This window comes from Rhinatrema bivittatum, chromosome 5 (genome assembly GCF_901001135.1).
Source record: "Rhinatrema bivittatum chromosome 5, aRhiBiv1.1, whole genome shotgun sequence".
Lineage (NCBI taxonomy): Eukaryota > Metazoa > Chordata > Amphibia > Gymnophiona > Rhinatrematidae > Rhinatrema > Rhinatrema bivittatum.
In genome coordinates, this window is record NC_042619.1 from 23767692 (window position 1) to 23787220 (window position 19529).

Consider the following 19529-nt stretch of genomic DNA (forward strand, 5'->3'; position numbering starts at 1 on the left):
GGTTTTCAGGACAGGTCGATCCAGTCCAGGTTTTATTCCAAGGAAATCAGAATAAATCCCAACATGCAATGGATGTAAAACCAGGACTGGATCGACCTGTCCTGAAAACCTGGAGCCAGTATCAAAATTCTGGAAAACATTGGACAAGCACAGAGGATCTCTGAGGGAGAGGAAGGGACTGTAAACATAAGCAGGAGCTGCGGACGGGCTCTATGGTCTTTATCTCGTGTTCTGTGTTTTCCAGCTGCACCTGATGGGGGAAGCAATTGTAAATTGCGCTTTCCATTCTTCCTGCATCCATTTCAAGCAAACATCTACCCGCACAAAAAAAACCCAACCAAAACACGTCTGTGAGCATTTGCACGTCCTCTGTGCCCTCCGCAATCTTCAAAGTTAAGTGCGCCCGCACATTCCCTTTGAGAGCTGGCGCACAGCCCGCAGCGGAGAACGAGGCCTCGAGTTCCGTTCAGCGCCCTCCTTCCAGCCGGATCTATTTTTATCACGGAGGGTCTGAGCGGACAGGGCTCGCAAGCAGGCGGCAGAATCCCGCCAGCCTTTATAAAATAGGTCCTTCTCTCCTCACGCGACGGGAAGCCTCTATACTTTCAGGACTTTTTTTTTTCTTTGGGAGGCTCCCACACTTCAAATCCTTCTCTTGATTTTGTGCAATGAAAGTTAAGGAGCACAACAGCCGGACTGAACATGTTCCTTTCCTCCCTCTTCCCTTCTGAAGCTGCCAGGTGAGGCTCTGGAACGGAAAATAGCCGCATAGCTTGCATTCCAGAGGCGGCCACAGCTGCCAAGCGAGGGAGCCGGCGGCTAGAGGAAAGGCATGGGCCAGTCCCGGGTTTTCTGCGCGCCCTCTCCCGGCGCTTTTTGGTACTGGCTGCTCTAGTTTCAAACGGCAGGAAAATGGGAGCCCTGGGAGGAATAATCAAAAGGCAGGACTGGAGTTAATAAAACAAAACAAAAAAAAAAAAAGGATTTTTCCCCAGAAACGGAGACCCCCAGCAGCTGCGCCCAACCAAAATGGGAAAGCACCAGAGACAGCCGATTGGACCTTAGACTTAACAGGAGGAGAATGTGGCAGAGGTGAATACAACGCTCAGTTCCTTCGAAATATACAAATACATCCACGTGCTTTGATTTAAATTGGGTATTGAACAAAATACGGGTTGTTGTTTTTTTTGAAAAATGAAAACATAAATAACAAGATCCCAAGAAATAATGCTGACTGCATCTTTTGCTTTAGTTTACACTAGTCTCTTCACTAAGCAGCAAAAATTGTGTTATGCATGTATATCTGTGTGTATGTAAGTATGTGTGTGAGTATATATATGTCTGTGTTTGTGTGTATATGCATATCTGTGAGTGCATCTGTATTAATGTGGGTGCATGCAGAGTCCAATTGTTTCTCACATGCTAAATAACAGCTGCCTCAGGGATGAGATCACTAAGCAGTCTGACCACATCCGTGATAGTGACAAGGGAAAACAATCACTTCCCCCTCAATTTATATTCTATATAAGGCAATTCTCTGGGAAACCTTAGGACAGTGCAGGAAGGGAGACTATGATAGACTGGAGAGAAGAGGTCTCTTTTAAATCTGTCAATTCAATGAGAAGGATGTGTAACCCCCTCCTTGGGATACATAAATTGTGGGACAAAAACAGGGGGGTTACCCACAAGCAGAAGCAAACCAAACAGCTCAGTCCTTGAATAAATCAAACATCATAGGCAGATCAACAAAACAGAAAAGAGCAGTGAAAATGACAATGATTCTACAATTAGTGCTATGCGTCCTGCACTCAGCAGGGAAACAGAGGTGAAATCAGGACATGTGCTCCACCAGAGCAAGAAAAGTGTTATGTGTGTGTACATAGATCCATAATCACTTTCCGTATGTATTCGAGTGAATCAGTCACTGTCCCGATAGCAAACAGGCTGATACTGTAAAGTGCACTAAGCTGAGCGCACTGTTTAACCTGGGTTGGACGTGCATTTTGAGCGTGCCTTTTCCTAATCTGACCGATGACACTCCTCTTTTTTTTTTAATTATTATTTTTTTCCGGTGCAGGCATTAATTTTGGTGAGTAAAAATGTGCGCGTCAGGCGCAATTTAATTTTGGCATCGGCGGGGATGCATTTACGTGTGATGGGCGCTATTACCTTTGCGTGCGATTGGACGTGCGTTTTGGACGCGCTAACCCCCGTTTTGCATCGGGGAGGGGGGGTGTGTGTTATGGACGCCTGTGCAAAACATGCGTCCAATCGCGCGTCGAGCTGTGTGCTGCGGCCAGCGCACAGTATTGCATCGGCCTGCAAGTAATTCACTTAGCTCAGCCATCGCAGTGGCGGCCTTAAACCAGGGGCCACAAAACTGCAGCTGCATCTGGAACCTCCCGGCCTCTGAGTGATCGATAAGGGCGGGGCAGCATTATAACTAAACTCTGGAATATTCCCCAGACATTTTTCCCCTGGTACTGCAGCAGTGAATTTCTCCTACAGAACCCTTTCTAGAATGATGCAGAGAACTGCCGCGAACGTTACGGGCCGGTGGCCTGGACGCTGCTCTCCGGAGCCTGCTCCTGATCATGAGGGTCCGGATCTTTCCAGCAGGCAGCGATTCAGGGGGGGGGGGGGGGACGGACGATGACTTTACAGTTCTCACGCAGCACTTAGGGTGGTCGGGATGTGCTGGTCCCATCCCTTCCGTTTCTGCAGGGTCAGCAGGAAAACCATTTTTCAGCTGCACTCCAGGGAAGAGGCACAGAATATCGAGAGCCGGGCAGCAGCAGAATCGCAGCCTCCGTAGCCAGCCCTGATCGTCATAATCCAGTGCCCGCTTTACAGGGAGACCCAGCACACGATGGTGTACGGAGTCCAGGAAGTCCATCTGCTCCTTCTTGTGATAACGTGCGGGCTAAACCCGGCGCGCGGTTTCACGGGGCACAGCTTAAAATTATGTCTTTGTTAACTCCCCGTGCAGTAAGTTAACGATATGCTAATGCGTCGGGAGGCCAAAAAGGTGCGCTGACTGGAAAACGAGCGCAGAAACCCGAGGGCGCCCAGCTTAGGCTGAATCCACATTTTAAACTCAAGGCAGCGGGGGAGGGGAAATCCCTCAGGCTCAGGGCGTGATTTCTGCACATAAAACGTGATTTAAGCACACAAATATATGCTTTCACCACAGACGGCATTTTATGTGCACATAAAGCATGGTTGTGCACGGGAAACACGCTTTGTTTGTGTAAATCATGTTTTCTGCGCATAAATCCCGATTGCGGGTCTCGGTGTGGGAACTCCAGCTCCTGCTCATGGACCGACACAAGCGCTGGAAGGTTTACTCCACCTCTGACCAGGAGGAAAATTTCTAGTGCTAAGGAAACCTTAAGTTAAACCAGCGAACCGCTCTGCACTGGGGGAGTAACAGCTGACGCATGGGATTTCCATGCGAGGCCACTAATCAGGACGCACCGTTTTGGTTCACAAAACTCCTTGAGCCCAATATTCAGATGCCGGATAAGTGGGACTTATCCAACAGTCTAGCAGCCGCCGGATATCCGGTTATGTTCAGCAGCCGTTAAGTAGCCGGATAAGTCACTTATCTGGTTATCTGGCTAGTTGACTAACTTGGGGGCGAGCAGTGGGCAAATTGGGGCAGCGCTAATTAATCAGATAACTTATCTGACTAAGTAATGATTTTGAGATTTAGCAAGATAAGTTAACCGGCTAAGTTTGTACCTGCTTTTGTTCTAGTCTAGAATTAGCCAGATAACACTTATGCGGCTAAGTAGCATTTGTACGCAGATACTCAGCCAGCATAGCCTTGCCGCTGAATATCATTGTAACTTAGCTGGATAAGCTCTATGTGGCTAAGTTACTTAGCCGGCTTGTCTTTAAACATCTACCCCTATGTACACAAAAAACTGCAGCTTAGAGCATCGCCCCATGGATAGGAATTAGATTTAATTGCGATTTACTGCTAGTGATTTCATGGGGGGAAGTGGAGGGCATTTCACATTTTTTTTTTCCTTGCTCTGCCCTTCTCTGACCAACAGAGATCCGCTCTTCATGTTCTCCTCGCTCTTTGGCTGCACAGGCTCTTCCCCCCTGACCTGATCCCTGGAACTTGTTCCCTCCTCACCTGATCTGATCCTCCCCTCATCCCTTCTTCGCAGTAGGCCGGACGAGTTCAGCAATCTGCCTCTCTGCCAGTCGGTTTGGCAGTTTGTGCCGTGGTGCCAGCAGGTCCTCCTACGAGACTACAGGCAGTCACATGGATGGGGGGGAGAAGGACAATCAGGTGTCTGGGGAGAAGGCAGGGAGATCCGGAGATTAGGGGAGGGGAGAGAGAGGGGCCCCGCTATCGATCTGGATTTTCTTACAGAAATCAGCTGTGCGTGGTTTGTGGGAGTTTGTAATGACCACAATAAAACCACGTCCCTGACCGCAGACCCTATTCCACTGGCTCCCAATTTCAGTTCTCATCATCCCCAGGCAGGTCTGGTTTTCAGGGCAACCATGACAGGTGAATCGGGTGGGAGGAGGGAACCAACCCAGAGACCAGAGATGACAAGCACCGGCACATTTCACCTCCAGCTTTACCCTGGCTTGCCCAGGTCTGGGCTTGTCTCCCGACTTAAAAAATTCGAAGACCATTTTTATTCTCACACTCCCGCTTTCTCTCTACCCTTTCTGTGAAGAAATATTTCCTTAGGGTTATTCTTGCGTCTACCTCTCCTGTTCCAGAATTCCCCTTCCAGTGGACCTTGTGCATCGTTTGTACGCCGAGGTGTTTAAAAGTCTCGTCACATCCACCCTTTCCTTGATGGGTCTATAAATTATACTGGGGGTCTTTGTCATTTGATCTTGGGGTCCTTCCTCCGGGGATTCTTGATTGCAATCCGATAAACCTCGCTTGTGGGTGAGCAGCCAGGAGTTTGTGATTTTTCAACCTCTCTCTAAAATCAATATTAAATTTCACCAAAGTGGAAAAACGAAATGAGCCATAGAAAACGCTTGGAAAAAAAAAAAAAGAGAGAGAGAAGCGCCTTTGTAGGGAGCAATGCAGGATAATCTGAAGGAGACCGCACCTCGGCTAACAGCTGCATTAAGCCCAATTAAAGTCCTCTCAGATGTAGTAACTCCTCGTTAAACTGTTAAGAGTTGCACGGATGAGGTTGCAGGGAAGGCACTGAGCTTAGAAGTCGGCTTATTTCATGCTCCTACCTCATAATTCTTTTTCTGCTATGTGGTCACCTTTTTCAGAGCTCCCTGTTTCCGGGAGCAAACATTAGGGCCAGGTCTGGCTTTTTGACTCTTCCCAGGGCATGTCGGTACCCGTGGGGCCGACTTCCACTTGGAAGGAGCCAGACTACAATTCCAGGCATGCACTGGGATGGAAGCTGTAACACCAGGACCCTCTGGCTCTGCATTCCCACCACTGCTGTGTTTCTGGGCAGGCTTGGAAAGGGTGTGTGTGTGTGTGTGCGCACGCATAGTCCTTCCCTGTGTCTGGTTTCCATTACCAAGGCACTCATGATTTCTAGGAGGCGGCAGGCACTGGCAGGATGCGCCTCTGGGTAATTTACGGCCTATGTGTGATGCAATATGTGAAACATCTTGCAAAAAGTTACCCAGCTGCTGGCTGGACCTGTTACGCTTGGACTCCGGACAGGAGTCGTGCACACCACCCAGCAGGGTGGCTCCAGGTGGAGAGAGACAGGAAGCTCGAACAGAGTCAGGTACCAGGCTGGGTCAGGGCAGGCAGCAAGAATCAGAGTCTGGGTTCAGGCTGGGTCAGGGCAGGCGGCAAGTGGCAGTGTCTAAGTACAGGCTGGGTCAGGGCAGGCGGCAAGTGGCAGTGTCAAGTACAGGCTGGGTCAGGGCAGGCGGCAGTCAGCAGTGTCTGGGTCCAGGCTGGGTCAGGGCACAGTAAGCAGGGCAGGGCAGGTCAGAAGGCCCGTAGGCCACACACACACACACACGGAGGGCCCGTAGGCCACACACCAATAGCGGGGCAAGGCAGGTCAGAAGGCCCGTAGGCCACACACACACACACGGAAGGCCCGTAGGCCACACACCAATAGCGGGGCAAGGCAGGTCAGAAGGCCCGTAGGCCACACACCACACACACGGAAGGCCCGTAGGCCACACACCAATAGCGGGGCAAGGCAGGTCAGAAGGCCCGTAGGCCACACACACACACACGGAAGGCCCGTAGGCCAGGTATGGAAATCAAGGAAGAAGGCCAAAAGGCCGCACAAGGCAAGGCAAGGAAAGGAAAGGCCCGAAGGCCACGCAAGGCAAGACAAGGCAAGGATAGGCCCGAAGGCCACGCAAGGCAAGGCAAGGCAAGGATAGGCCCGAAGGCCACGCAAGGCAAGGCAAGGCAAGGATAGGCCCGAAGGCCGCGCAAGGCAAGGCAAGGCAAGGATAGGCCCGAAGGCCGCGCAAGGCAAGGTAAGGCAAGGATAGGCCCGAAGGCCGCGCAAGGCAAGGCAAGGCAAGGATAGGCCCGAAGGCCGCGCAAGGCAAGGCAAGGGTAGGCCCGAAGGCCGCGCAAGGCAGGCTAGAGCAGGGAGCCCAGGTGAGCTCGATGCCGAAGCCCCGAGGCAACTGTCAGGCAGGGTTAAGAGGGCACACCCAGAGCATAGAGTGGACATAGGAGATGGACTGGGCCTGTCAGGAAAGTCAGCACTAGAGGGACCCCTGGTGGTGAGGCGGTAGCACAGCAGCCACAGCCGTAACAGTACCCCCCCCTCAAGGCCTCCCCCTCCTCCTGGATCCCATCTGTGCAGGAGGTAGTCAAGAATAACGGGAGACCACTCCGGGGGTGATGCGGCAGGTTCAACTCCTTTCCGAGGCAAAAAGGCAGTCCATAACCCCTCCTGGGACAAGGCGGCAGGGTGAGACCCCTCCTGGGGTAGCAGAGGCGGTGCAGATTTCCATAACCCCTCCTGGGGTGACAAGGGGAACACAAACCCCTCCTGGGGCAGAGAAATAGTCCGTAACCCTTCTTGAGGCGATAGTAGGACCGGTCCGGACCCTTCCAAGGTCGGCATTAAGACCGGTACAGGCCCCTCCAGGGGCGGCAGCTGGGCCAGTACAGCAGGCTCGGATCCTACTCGGGCAATTGTAGCGGGCTCGGACCCCTCTCGGGGCGTTGTAGCAGGCTCGGACCCCTCTCGGGGCGATGAAGCAGGCTCGGACCCCTCTCGGGGCATTGTAGCAGGCTCGGACCCCTCTCGGGGCGTTGTAGCAGGCTCGGACCCCTCTCGGGGCGATGAAGCAGGCTCGGACCCCTCTCGGGGCATTGTAGCAGGCTCGGACCCCTCTCGGGGCGTTGTAGCAGGCTCGGACCCCTCTCGGGGCGATGAAGCAGGCTCGGACCCCTCTCGGGGCATTGTAGCAGGTTCGGACCCCTCTCGGGGCGTTGTAGCAGGCTCGGACCCCTCTCGGGGCGATGAAGCAGGCTCGGACCCCTCTCGGGGCATTGTAGCAGGCTCGGACCCCTCTCGGGGCATTGTAGCAGGCTCGGACCCCTCTCGGGGCGATGAAGCAGGCTCGGACCCCTCTCGGGGCGTTGTAGCAGGCTCGGACCCCTCTCGGGGCGATGAAGCAGGCTCGGACCCCTCTCGGGGCGTCAGCAGGACCGGTATGGACCCCTCCAGGGGTGGCAGCAGGACCGGTATGGACCCCTCCCGGGGTGGCAGCAGGGCCAGTTCAGCAGACTCCGATGGCTGACTCAGGAAGTCTGTCAGTAGGACTGGTTCGGACCCCTCTGAAGACGGCAGCAGGGCCGGTTCGGCAGGCTCAGATGGCAGAGGTAGAAAGTCTGTCAGCAGGGCTGGTGCGGACCCCTCCGAGGACGGCAGCAGGGCCGGTTCAGCAGACTCAGGCTCTTCTCGGGGTAGTGCAGCAGGTTCAGATGGCAGAGTAGCATGGTTAAAGGTGGTGTGCATGGAAGACACAGATTGTACTGCCGTGGGCTTGATACCTCGAGCCAAAGTCTGATGCTCCTGATTTTGTTTCTGGAGGAGCAGTTTAGAGAAGGCACAGGCAGTTCTAGGACGTCTAGGGAAGGTGCTCGTTAGTGTCCACTTGGCAGCTGTGGGAAGCTGAGCCCTGCTAGAGTTAATCAGCTCTCTCCGTTGTAGAGAAACCTGTTCCCGAGGCTCTAGCACTGGTCTCACAGAAGCCTTCTTGGCCAGGTAAGTCCTGGGTTTTTCTACCCACAAACTGCCAGCAAAAATGTCTGTTTTAGTCGAGCCAGAAACAGAAAACTGGTTAGGAGAGCTGATAGCTTTTTCTAATTGCACAGCTGGTCCTAGAGCAGAACAACAGGGGCAGGGTTTGCCTGGAGGTAACAAACACGGGAGACAGGAGCATTTCCACCACCCTGGTTTAGGAGCCAGACAGTTCAAACACTCCTGATAGACAGAGACATTTTTCTTGTTGCAGTTATTGCATGACCAGTGTTCCTGACCAACAAGTTCACAGGCAAGACAGTTCTGATAGCTTGGATAATTCAAAGTCTGACAGGAATGGCAGGTATAAAACTTTAAAGAAGGAGGCATCTTGAATTAGTGAAAAGATGACTCACCGGCAGGACACAGACCTATCTCTTCCCCTGGAAAATGTGATGGCTTCGGCATACTGTTACGCTTGGACTCCGGACAGGAGTCGTGCACACCACCCAGCAGGGTGGCTCCAGGTGGAGAGAGACAGGAAGCTCGAACAGAGTCAGGTACCAGGCTGGGTCAGGGCAGGCAGCAAGAATCAGAGTCTGGGTTCAGGCTGGGTCAGGGCAGGCGGCAAGTGGCAGTGTCTAAGTACAGGCTGGGTCAGGGCAGGCGGCAAGTGGCAGTGTCAAGTACAGGCTGGGTCAGGGCAGGCGGCAGTCAGCAGTGTCTGGGTCCAGGCTGGGTCAGGGCACAGTAAGCAGGGCAGGGCAGGTCAGAAGGCCCGTAGGCCACACACACACACACACACACGGAGGGCCCGTAGGCCACACACCAATAGCGGGGCAAGGCAGGTCAGAAGGCCCGTAGGCCACACACACACACACGGAAGGCCCGTAGGCCACACACCAATAGCGGGGCAAGGCAGGTCAGAAGGCCCGTAGGCCACACACACACACACGGAAGGCCCGTAGGCCACACACCAATAGCGGGGCAAGGCAGGTCAGAAGGCCCGTAGGCCACACACACACACACGGAAGGCCCGTAGGCCAGGTATGGAAATCAAGGAAGAAGGCCAAAAGGCCGCACAAGGCAAGGCAAGGAAAGGAAAGGCCCGAAGGCCACGCAAGGCAAGACAAGGCAAGGATAGGCCCGAAGGCCACGCAAGGCAAGGCAAGGCAAGGATAGGCCCGAAGGCCACGCAAGGCAAGGCAAGGCAAGGATAGGCCCGAAGGCCGCGCAAGGCAAGGCAAGGATAGGCCCGAAGGCCGCGCAAGGCAAGGTAAGGCAAGGATAGGCCCGAAGGCCGCGCAAGGCAAGGCAAGGATAGGCCCGAAGGCCGCGCAAGGCAAGGCAAGGGTAGGCCCGAAGGCCGCGCAAGGCAGGCTAGAGCAGGGAGCCCAGGTGAGCTCGATGCCGAAGCCCCGAGGCAACTGTCAGGCAGGGTTAAGAGGGCACACCCAGAGCATAGAGTGGACATAGGAGATGGACTGGGCCTGTCAGGAAAGTCAGCACTAGAGGGACCCCTGGTGGTGAGGCGGTAGCACAGCAGCCACAGCCGTAACAGGACCCTTATGTAATGAACCGGGGGCAGAGCATCTCCTAGAATCAGACTCCTGTACTGCTGCAAGCTGGAGTCCTGATTTTTCTTACTAGTTTGTAAAAAAAAAAATGAAGGAACAACTTGTCAATAACCATTCCTTTGAATCGGAATGAGTACCCGTTAATAATCTAATTCTGACCAGGATAATTGGGGCAGACTGGATGGGCCAACTGATGTTTATCTGCTGACATCTACCACATTAACGTGGATCCATTCACGGATCCCAGACTATACAGTGGCCCTGGCTCATCATCAGGCTGCACAGTAATTATTCAAAAACTTTGCAGAGTTCTGGGATCTCATCTTATCTTCATTTTATCGGCTTTTACCCTGTGTTCTGTCCAGGCCCAGCCCCAGCACTGGGAGCCAGCGCTGGACTCAGGCCCTAGGCTGAGGCCCCCACCGTGATGTGCAGAAGAGAGGAGCAAGAGCCTTCAAAGAAAAAATGTTTAACTGAAATCCCACAAATCCAAGTTACCTTTACCTCTGAACCTTCAGGGCCTCACAAACCTGTCCTGGTGACCCCGCAGTTAGGCCGGTGTACCGAATGAATATGCATGAGATAAATGTGTGTGCGAGGCTGTCCCAGAATGTCCCTTACTACTTGCATCATCATCATCATCACTTTCACAAGAGTACAAGGTCAGAGAGTAGGAGATGCAACGGTTACCAGACCTTCCCCAATGGGAAGTGTCTTACAGGAAGTTAAACTCATGAGCCCGGTTTGGCTGGTCTTCATTTCCATTCCCTCCTAGGAAGATGGCCAGGACACAACGGTAGAGTTTTTGGGCCTCCAGGGTTTGGGCCTCTTCTTGGGGTCCAAGAGGATTCTGAGAGTGAGAGGGCCCGGGGTGGTTACTGATGAAGGGGAGCTAGACCCATAGAAACACAGCGGCAGACAAAGGCCACACATCAGGAGTGGCCAACTCCGCTCCTCAGGAACCCCAAACAGGCCTGGTTTGCGGGATATCCACAATGAACGTTCATGAGATAGGTTTGCAAGCACTGCCTTCATTGTATGTAAATCTATCTCGTGCACATCCATTCTCTGTTGTGGCTCTCGAGCTCCAGAGTTCGCCGCTCCTGCCATGCAGCCCAGCCACGCGATCCTCTGTTCTTCTCCCATGTTTTCTGTAGTTCAGATGCTGTCCGTGTCTCTACCACTTTCACAGAGAAGTTGCTCCTTAAGTCCACTGCCCTCTCTGCAAAGAAATATTTCCTTAGATTACTCCCGAGTCTGTCCCCTTTCACCCTCATCCCAGGACTCCCTCATTCGAAAGCAGGGTTAGGCAGCCTTTCAGAAGCGGTTTGCTGAGATTTGTATCAGGGGTCCGGCAGTTCCTGCAAGGCAGTCCAGTGGCCAGAATATCCACTATGGAGTATGCATGAGATGTATTTGCAGATAGTGGAGGCAGTGCATGCAAATACGTCTCATGCATACTCACTTCTATTTACAGATCCGCATTTCGTTGATACTGTAGTGTGAAAAATAGCCCTAGTTACATTTTAACAGCTTCGTTAACAAATAGATTAAGATGCCGGATCGTTCGGTGTGATCCTTGCCCCTGCTTTCCCTTGCTGAATTCTCCAGTCTCAGGCTCGTAGTTTCGCACTCTAAGCGGCACTCAAGCCTCCCAGTGTTCGGGTGTTAACCGGCTTTGGAGGGACAAAGGACTGATTTCATACCTGAAAATATCTCTTCTCAGAGGTTAGGTAGGGCCAAATGCCGAGGGCAGTGAAAAGGCAACGTTCTTCAGAGAAGCCTCATTTCACAGGGAGTCCCTCTCAGTAGCCTCAGGTCGGCACCCCAGATTCCCTAAACCATCAGGCCCAGAGGTCTGAGCACTGAAATCTAATGAGCCGAATGTCCAAATCCTCAAATAAAACCCACTCTTCCTCCCCTGCCTACCTCCCCCAGCAGCCTCTCTCCCTCCACATCTCCTGCTCAATCTCATTTTCTCTTGCTGGGTCCGATCATGACCCATCCAGTCCAGCATCTGTCTCTGACCGCGGCCAGTCTGGGTTACTCTCCCTCCCTCCTTCATCTCATTCTTTCTGACTCAGTCGCTTCCGCTCTCAGTTTTTCTCTGTCAGTCTCTCAGGTGGGTAGGTGTAGCCCACGTTTTCCTCTCCTGTCCACAGTGGTCTCTCCCTTCCCCTCCCATCCTTCTCTTTCCTTCCTCCCTCCCTTCTTCCTACCCCCCCCCCGGCTTCTCTTACCTCGCCCCTCCCTGCACCCCTTTTCTCAACATTCTCCTGCCTCTGAAAAAAAATCATTTGAACGCTTTCAGCTCTGAGTGTCGGCAGGTTCAGGGCTGGGCGGCTAACGCTTCGGGGGTGGCAGCGACAGGTTTGAGGCTCACCAGCGTGAGGTGGCACAGCGGTGGAGGTACATGGAAAAGTTCATCCTGCACCTGCTCCTGCCACCTCTGATTGGCTTCCTGCAGGCCACAGCAAAGAAGAAAAGTGCCAGTGCTAGCGTGCATGACTGACACATCGCCACGTCGGGCCTTCCATGGTAATGTTGGGCAGATCAGCCCCACATCTCCAGTCGGTAGGCCAGATATAATATTAATTTAATAATAACGTGGTAGGGTGAAAAAAAAAGGAGGCTGTAGTTTCTCCACCGCGGCAGTAGTGACGCGCATCTCTTGCTCCACTCCCATGTTGCTCTTCAGCCTGGATTGCCACACTGCCATGCCACTGAAAAGCACCTTAAGAAGATAAAAAGTTGCCATACTGGGTCAGACCAAGGGTCCATCAAGCCCAGCATCCTGTTTCCAACAGAGGCCAATCCAGGCCATAAGAACCTGGCAATTACCCAAACACTAAGAAGATCCCATGCTACTGATGCAATTAATAGCAGTGGCTATTCCCTAAGTCAACTTGATTAATAGCAGTTTTTGGATTTCACCTCTAGGACCGTATCCAAACCTTTTTTAAACCCAACAACACTAACTGCACTAATCACATCCTCTGGCAACAAATTCCAGAGTTTAATTATGCGTTGAGTAAAAAAGAACTTTCTCCGATTAGTTTTAAATGTGCTACTTGCTAACTTCATGGAGTGCCCCCTAGTCTTTCTATTATCCGAAAGAGTAAATAACCGAGTCACATCTACCCGTTCTAGACCTCTCATGATTTTAAACACCTCTATCATATCCCCCCTCAGCCTTCTCTTCTCCAAGCTGAAAAGTCCTAACCTCTTTAGTCTTTCCTCGTAGGGAAGCTGTTCCATTCCCCTTATCATTTTGGTTTCCCTTCTCTGTACCTTCTCCATCGCAATTATATCTTTTTTGAGATGCAGCGACCAGAATTGTACACAGTATTCAAGGTGCGGTCTCACCATGGAGCGATACAGAGGCATTATGACATTTTCCGTTTTGTTCACCATTCCCTTCCTAATAATTCCCAACATTCTGTCTGCTTTTTTGACCACCACAGCACATTGAGCCTATTTCACCTTACTTGACATTTGTTGCCAACCCTGAGCCTTCCACTCAGATCTACTTTTGCTATAGCCTTGCTGCCTCAGATCCTGCAGCCCATTGGATTCCAGAAACTGCACTATCCTCTGTTTTAGCAGAGATTCCATTAATTTCCTCACCACCGAGGTCAGATTAACCAGCCTGTAGTTCTCAGACTCCTCCTTACTTCCTCTTTTGTGAAGAGGAACCACATTTGCCTGCCTCCAATCCTTTGGAAACACTCTGGATGTTGGGATTGTGGATCCTTGGTCCGGGATGAGTGTTGGTGCTACCACTGAGGGACGGCCCCCACTGGCCCTCATCGCTGGCTGGTGGTGCAGGTGAGGATGACCCGGCTGGAGCTTCACCTGTACCAGCCCTTGTTCCCCTCAGGTTGAGCCCTTGGGTACTGGGGCCGGCAGGTCTTAGGTGCGAATCGCCTCGACGAAGACTGGAACAGCAGCAGATAGAGGCAAGGTCAGGAGTCCGGGTCGTGGCTGGAGGTGAAGGTGCAAAACGAGAGTCCCATCCGAAGATCTGGGGCAGGCAGCAGACAAGCAAGACGAGAAACCAGGCCAAGGGTCAAGACGAGCAGCAGATGAGCAGAGATGAGGAAGTGAGACGAAGTCAGAACCAGGAGATAAAGCCGAGGAAGGAAGCACAGGAACTGGAGGGCGAGGAGAGGTCCGGAGACAGGAACGGACAGGAACGCAGGAACTGGAACCACCAGAAAGGGAATCAGAAACCAAGGACAGGATCAGGAACAGAAGGCAGGAACGTGGAGACGTCAGGAACTGGATCAGCAACTAGCACTCTGAGGAGGTGGACCTGTTGCCAAGGCGAAGAACTGGGGACTGAGGCAGGGTTTAAATACTCCTCAGTCCTGGCGTCATCAATCGGGGTCGGGCCGAAGTTTCCCGCCGCGGCCCCTTTAAGAGGTGGGACGTTCCGCGCGTGCCTAGGGAGAAGCCTGCAGGGAGGAGGATGGCGACGTCCAGAGCCGCGTAAGAGGCATGCAGGTGGCCAACTCCGGATCGGAGGGCGCCATGCCGGCAGAGAGGGCATCGGAGGAGGTAGGGTGGATTGGCCGTAGCCTGCCGCGGCTCGGAGCCACAACACTGGACTCTAAAGGTTGGCTAGCGGAGCTTCCAGATCTTCCTTAAGTTCCCTTAATACTTGCATGATTGCCGTCTGGCCCCATTGCTTTATTTATTTTTATTTATGATGGCTCCTCGTGAATGCAGTCTTCTGAAAAGTGTTTGAGGTCTTCCATTCCTATGATTGGCAGCTTTCTGTGTTCCTACACCAAGCCCTTCCTTGATAAATACTGAACATAAATATTTGTTACGCAGTTCTGCTTTCTCCTTCTCATCCTCTACAAATTCCTCCCCTCCACCCCCGAGTCTTATAATCCCATCTTTGCACTTCTGCCTGTCAGTAAATCTAAAAACAAGATCTGTAGAAGTTTAGGTTGACAAAGGAAATACAGCTCCTCCTAAGAACTAACTGAAAAGTGCAACAGGATAGGAGAAAGGAAGAAAGTAAATTATACGGAAGTAAACATTTCCATTCTTATGTTACATCAAGGCAAATATCGAACGAAGAAATCAGAGTCCCAGGTGGTCATGGTTATTGCTCAAGGGTAAATAATACACGGGCAATATAATAGTCCTTAACTTAATATAGTCATATATCATCAAAAGGACATAAGTGTCTGTTCATAATCAGTATAGTTTATATAAAACATATGTATCATTCATTTACAAACATGAAAAGCAAATATCTTATTAATACATAAATATTTTTTATTATTATTTAACATGTATTACTTTCACTGACCAAGTATAAATATAACATCAAAACATGATAATTAATTTAAAAATTACAAATACAGTATCTCTTAATGTATGTGGATACCTCAGCTCTCCAATTTCCCATGTCCTACAACAACAGCAATTTTCCCAACCTTAAAATATACTGTCATTCACTCACTCATGCACACATTTACCTAAAATTCCCCATGATATTGCACTTATCCCAAAAAACGTGATTTACAACCTAATGTTACAAATATAAATTTAGAATACAGGAATATTGAGATATTTTTTTATATATATACCCTATTATTAATTTAAACTTAAAAGTATCCTCCAACACTTTAAATGGGAAGTATTTATTAAATTCTCATATGTTTAATTTGCACAATAAATAATCCCCGACAAGGACCTTGTTTCGCACACTAGCTTCTTCAGGGGTTATCCTTCACGTTGTTATTAATATATCTTGCAATTCTCACGAGGCAGTCTCAATATCCCATTGTCCCAGATCTTCCAAATACTTTTAATGGTATCCACACCAACAGTCGGACTTCTCATTAACATCCAATCGTCTCATATATATGAAAAATATCTTCAACCAACTTCTCATTAATTATATGTACAAAGAAAATTTTCAAATATGCATCAAACGCAAATGTTAGACTGTGTCTCCAATATAGTTATACCAAGTTCTGAACTCCGTCAACCAGGATTCTTCTCCAACAGCATATATTTTTATCTATTTCCTCATGCCACCACGACTCAACATGTTCTCATAACACCGTCATTGAATGCCGCTTCATACCGCCATGGCTCAACGTCTCTTCGTACGAAGAGACGTTGAGCCATGGCGGTATGAAGCGGCATGAGGAAATAGATAAAAATATATGCTGTTGGAGAAGAATCCTGGTTGACGGAGTTCAGAACCGCGGGAGGAGTCACCAAGGAGGTAAGGAGGGCGGAGTGGAGACGTGGGGCAGCGACGGTCATAAAATCCATCAGTCCCAGGTGGCCGTCTCATCGGTCCTTCCTTTCTTCAGCGTGCCTTGCCTCCTGTGTTGCTCGTCGCCCACCTGTCCTGCCTCTCTGTCCCACCGTTCCCTACGGACGGATTCCCGATATTGACCTTCGCCTGACTTCTGGACCTCCTTGAATGCCGCCTGCCACTGACCATTTCCTATTCCCATGGACGTCCTTGAATGCCGCCTGCCGCTGACCCTAGCCTGCCTGCACTACCCAGCGATCGCTACAGGACTTCTGACCATCAGCAGGGGCCCCCACCTAAGATCTGCCGGCCCTGGCACTCAGAGGCTGAACCCGAGGGGACCGTGGGCTGCTAATAGGCAAAGCTCCAGTTGGGGGCTCTGCCTCGTCCTCTTCCGCCTGCCCATGGTGGGGACCTGCCCCGACTCCTCTATCGGTCCAAGGGTCCACACTTCCAACATTTCGCACTACACTTTCATCGCTGTCAGTCTGTCCTCTGGGAGGAGCACAGTACCTAGAAAAGGCTTCTTTACACGTCCTTGGAATTATTATTATTTTTTTTAATTGTAACATTTTTCTCACACGCTAGCGCATCAAACAACAAGATTCGGTGGGCTTGCGCGGGAAGGGCGATGGGCGCCCGGGACGATCCCCCGGAGGAGGCGGTGAAGACAAGAACGGTGACGGCATGCAAAAGGGCACGGGATAAACGCGGAGGATCCCTGGGGGGGTCGCTGAAAGAGCCTGGAAATGAAGCACCGGGGGGGCTTTAGCAGAGGGGGGGATAACCTGCACGGAGCGGCAGGTACAAGCCTGAAAGCCTTGCTGGGCAGACTGGATGCACCATTAGGTCTTTTTCTGACGTCGTTTATGATGTTACTGTGTTACATGTTGATTGGCCCATGCTAACATTCGCTTTTTTTGATCCTCCTTAATCCCAAATTAGCCACAGACCTTCAGGCGGCAGGGTGACCTGATTCGAGTTGGAGCAGGGATCATCTTTACAAAAAGACATTGGGTAATGGCCGAGGACTAGACTCTTCCATTATGGTGGTGGATCCTTTTTTTTTTTTAACGTTTTTTTTTCTTCTCTTTCTACTCAGCTTCAGCACCCCTGCAAAGCTCTGGAATGAAGTTCGCCGTGTATCCACAGACCGGACCCAGCATGGACAGCTCACACTTTCACCTCACTCTCCTGCCAGCAAGGTTCAGTCTTGTTCTGGATGGATCCCCTCTTAGGGTAACTTAATGTCACCTTCGGGTCTCTGCAGTCATTGGCAGCTGCACCTCTGCTGAGAATGCCACGCGGTGCCAAAATCTGATGGTGTTTTTTTTCCCTCTTTATCATTAATCTTAGTTAATTCTATTCCAAGGTCTGAAAGAGAGAGATTGCTACAGGCAAACTCTGGCAAATCAATTTAAATAAAATATTACGTGTAACTTCATTTGGACCAATTTAGAATTTGTTTGTTTTTCTTGGTGTTTGGGGAGGGCGGAGAGGAAGAATCCGAGTGACATCAAAACATTTATAACTCTCTTTACGACCAAAAATTTCAAACACAAAATGCTAACTAATGTCCAACAAGCTACAGTATCTCTAGTACTGTGTGATTACTATCATCATATGACACTTGCTTGCTCCCACTTTGCAAAGAAAAAGAAAAGAAACTGGCATTTACACAAGCCCATCTGACATTTAGCCTGGAGGATGTGGTGAAAGTATATTTATTTATTTATTTAACAGTTTTATATACCGAAAATTCTTGTAAGGGGATTACAAATCAGTTCGGTTTACATAGAACAGCAACAGTGCTTCATTAAATTAAAGCAATTACATTGAACAAGTAACAGAGCTTCAAAAGAGAACAATTACAAAGAGTTAAGGATTCCAGTAAGAATAATAAAATTATTAACCAATAAAACAAGCAGATAACATTTAACATTTAAACAGCAAACAGTGTCTCGGGGGGAATAAATATAATACGCAGGTGATGGCAGAGGTTAAGATCTTGAACTACAAAACAGAAGAACTAGTGGTTGACTCCACTATGGAGTGCACCAAAATAATATCATGGTACAGGGGGCATATAAGGGGCATATAAGGGTGTCCCTGTACCATGTAGTTAAAAGGGTAGTGATTAGGTATGTGAACCGTTGTGAAGGCAATAGGAACTAAGTAGAGGAGCTAAAGCTGGACATGATTTTTTGAATAAGTCGATAAGATGAAAGGAAGAGTCAAAATACTACTCATGAGCGGGTAGGATTTGATTGAGACGAATTATCTGAAAAGGAAAAGGCCTGATTGAACAACCAGGTTTTGAGTCTTTTCTTAAAAGTAATGGGGCAATGTTCTAGCCGTAGGTCAGGAGGGAGAGAGTTCCAGTGTTTTGGACCAGAAGCTGAGAGGGCTCTCATTCCTGAAGTTGTTTTTAGAAAGGGAACCTGGAGGGTGTCTTTATATGCTGCTCTTACCGGCCTGGATGGTAAGTGCAGTCTAAGAGGGAACTTGAGTTCCAAAGGTGTGATGTTGAATATCGCTTTGTGGGTGATGGTTAGAGCTTTGAACAGGATTCTGTAATTGATAGGGAGCCAGTGGAGCATCTTCAGGATGGGGGTGATGTGGTCCCATTTTTTGGATCTGGTTAGAATCCTGGCCGCGGCATTTTGCACCATCTGTAATGGCCTGATAGTATTTGCGGGGAGGCCGATCAGCAGAGAGTTGCAATAGTCTATTTTTGAGAAAATGATTGCCTGAAGTACTGTACAGAAGTTGTGGAAGTGGAGGAGAGGTCTAAGTCGTTTTAAAACTTGGAGTTTGAAAAAGCAGTCCTTGGTAGTATTGTTGATGAAGCATTTGAAGTTAAGTTGTTTATCCATGAGGACTCCCAAATTTCTGACTTGGGAGGAGAATGTGGGAAGGGTTGCTGGAAGGGGGTTAAGCTGTGTGAGATTGCCGTCGTGTGAGATAAGAAGATATTCCGTCTTTTTTGTGTTCAGGATCAAGTTGAGGCTTGATAGAAGGTTGTTTATGGAATTGAGGCAGGTGTCCCAAAACTCGAGGGTTTTGTTTAATGAGTCGGTGATTGGTAAGAGAATTTGTACGTCGTCTGCGTACAGATAGAAAATTAGATTAAGACTGGTGAGGAGGTGGCAGAGAGGGAGGAGGTAGATATTGAAGAGGGTTGGGGATAGTGAAGAGCCTTGGGGAACTCCCAACGTTGAGCAGACAGGTAGGGACTCTTCATTGTTGATTTTGACCTTGTAGGTCCTGTTTTGAAGGAAAGACTTGAACCAGCTTAGGGCGGTGCCTTTGATGCCGGTTTAAAAAAAGTTTGGACAGTTCTTGGAGAAAAAGTCCATAAACCATCATTAAAGTGGATTTAGAGAAATCCACTGCTTGTCCCTGGGATAAGCAGCATGAAATCTATTGATCTTTTGGGATCCTGCCAGGTTCTTGTGACCTGGATTGGCC

General features: G+C 50.1%; 1 long non-coding RNA gene across 1 annotated transcript; it reads left to right on the plus strand.

Moving 5' to 3' along the window:
* Positions 1–590: 590 nt before the first annotated feature.
* On the plus strand, positions 591–17396 carry LOC115091486. The gene is made up of 3 exons (XR_003856723.1): positions 591–1092; positions 17004–17075; positions 17161–17396. It is a non-coding gene; the product is annotated as an uncharacterized LOC115091486 (long non-coding RNA).
* Positions 17397–19529: the final 2133 nt, after the last annotated feature.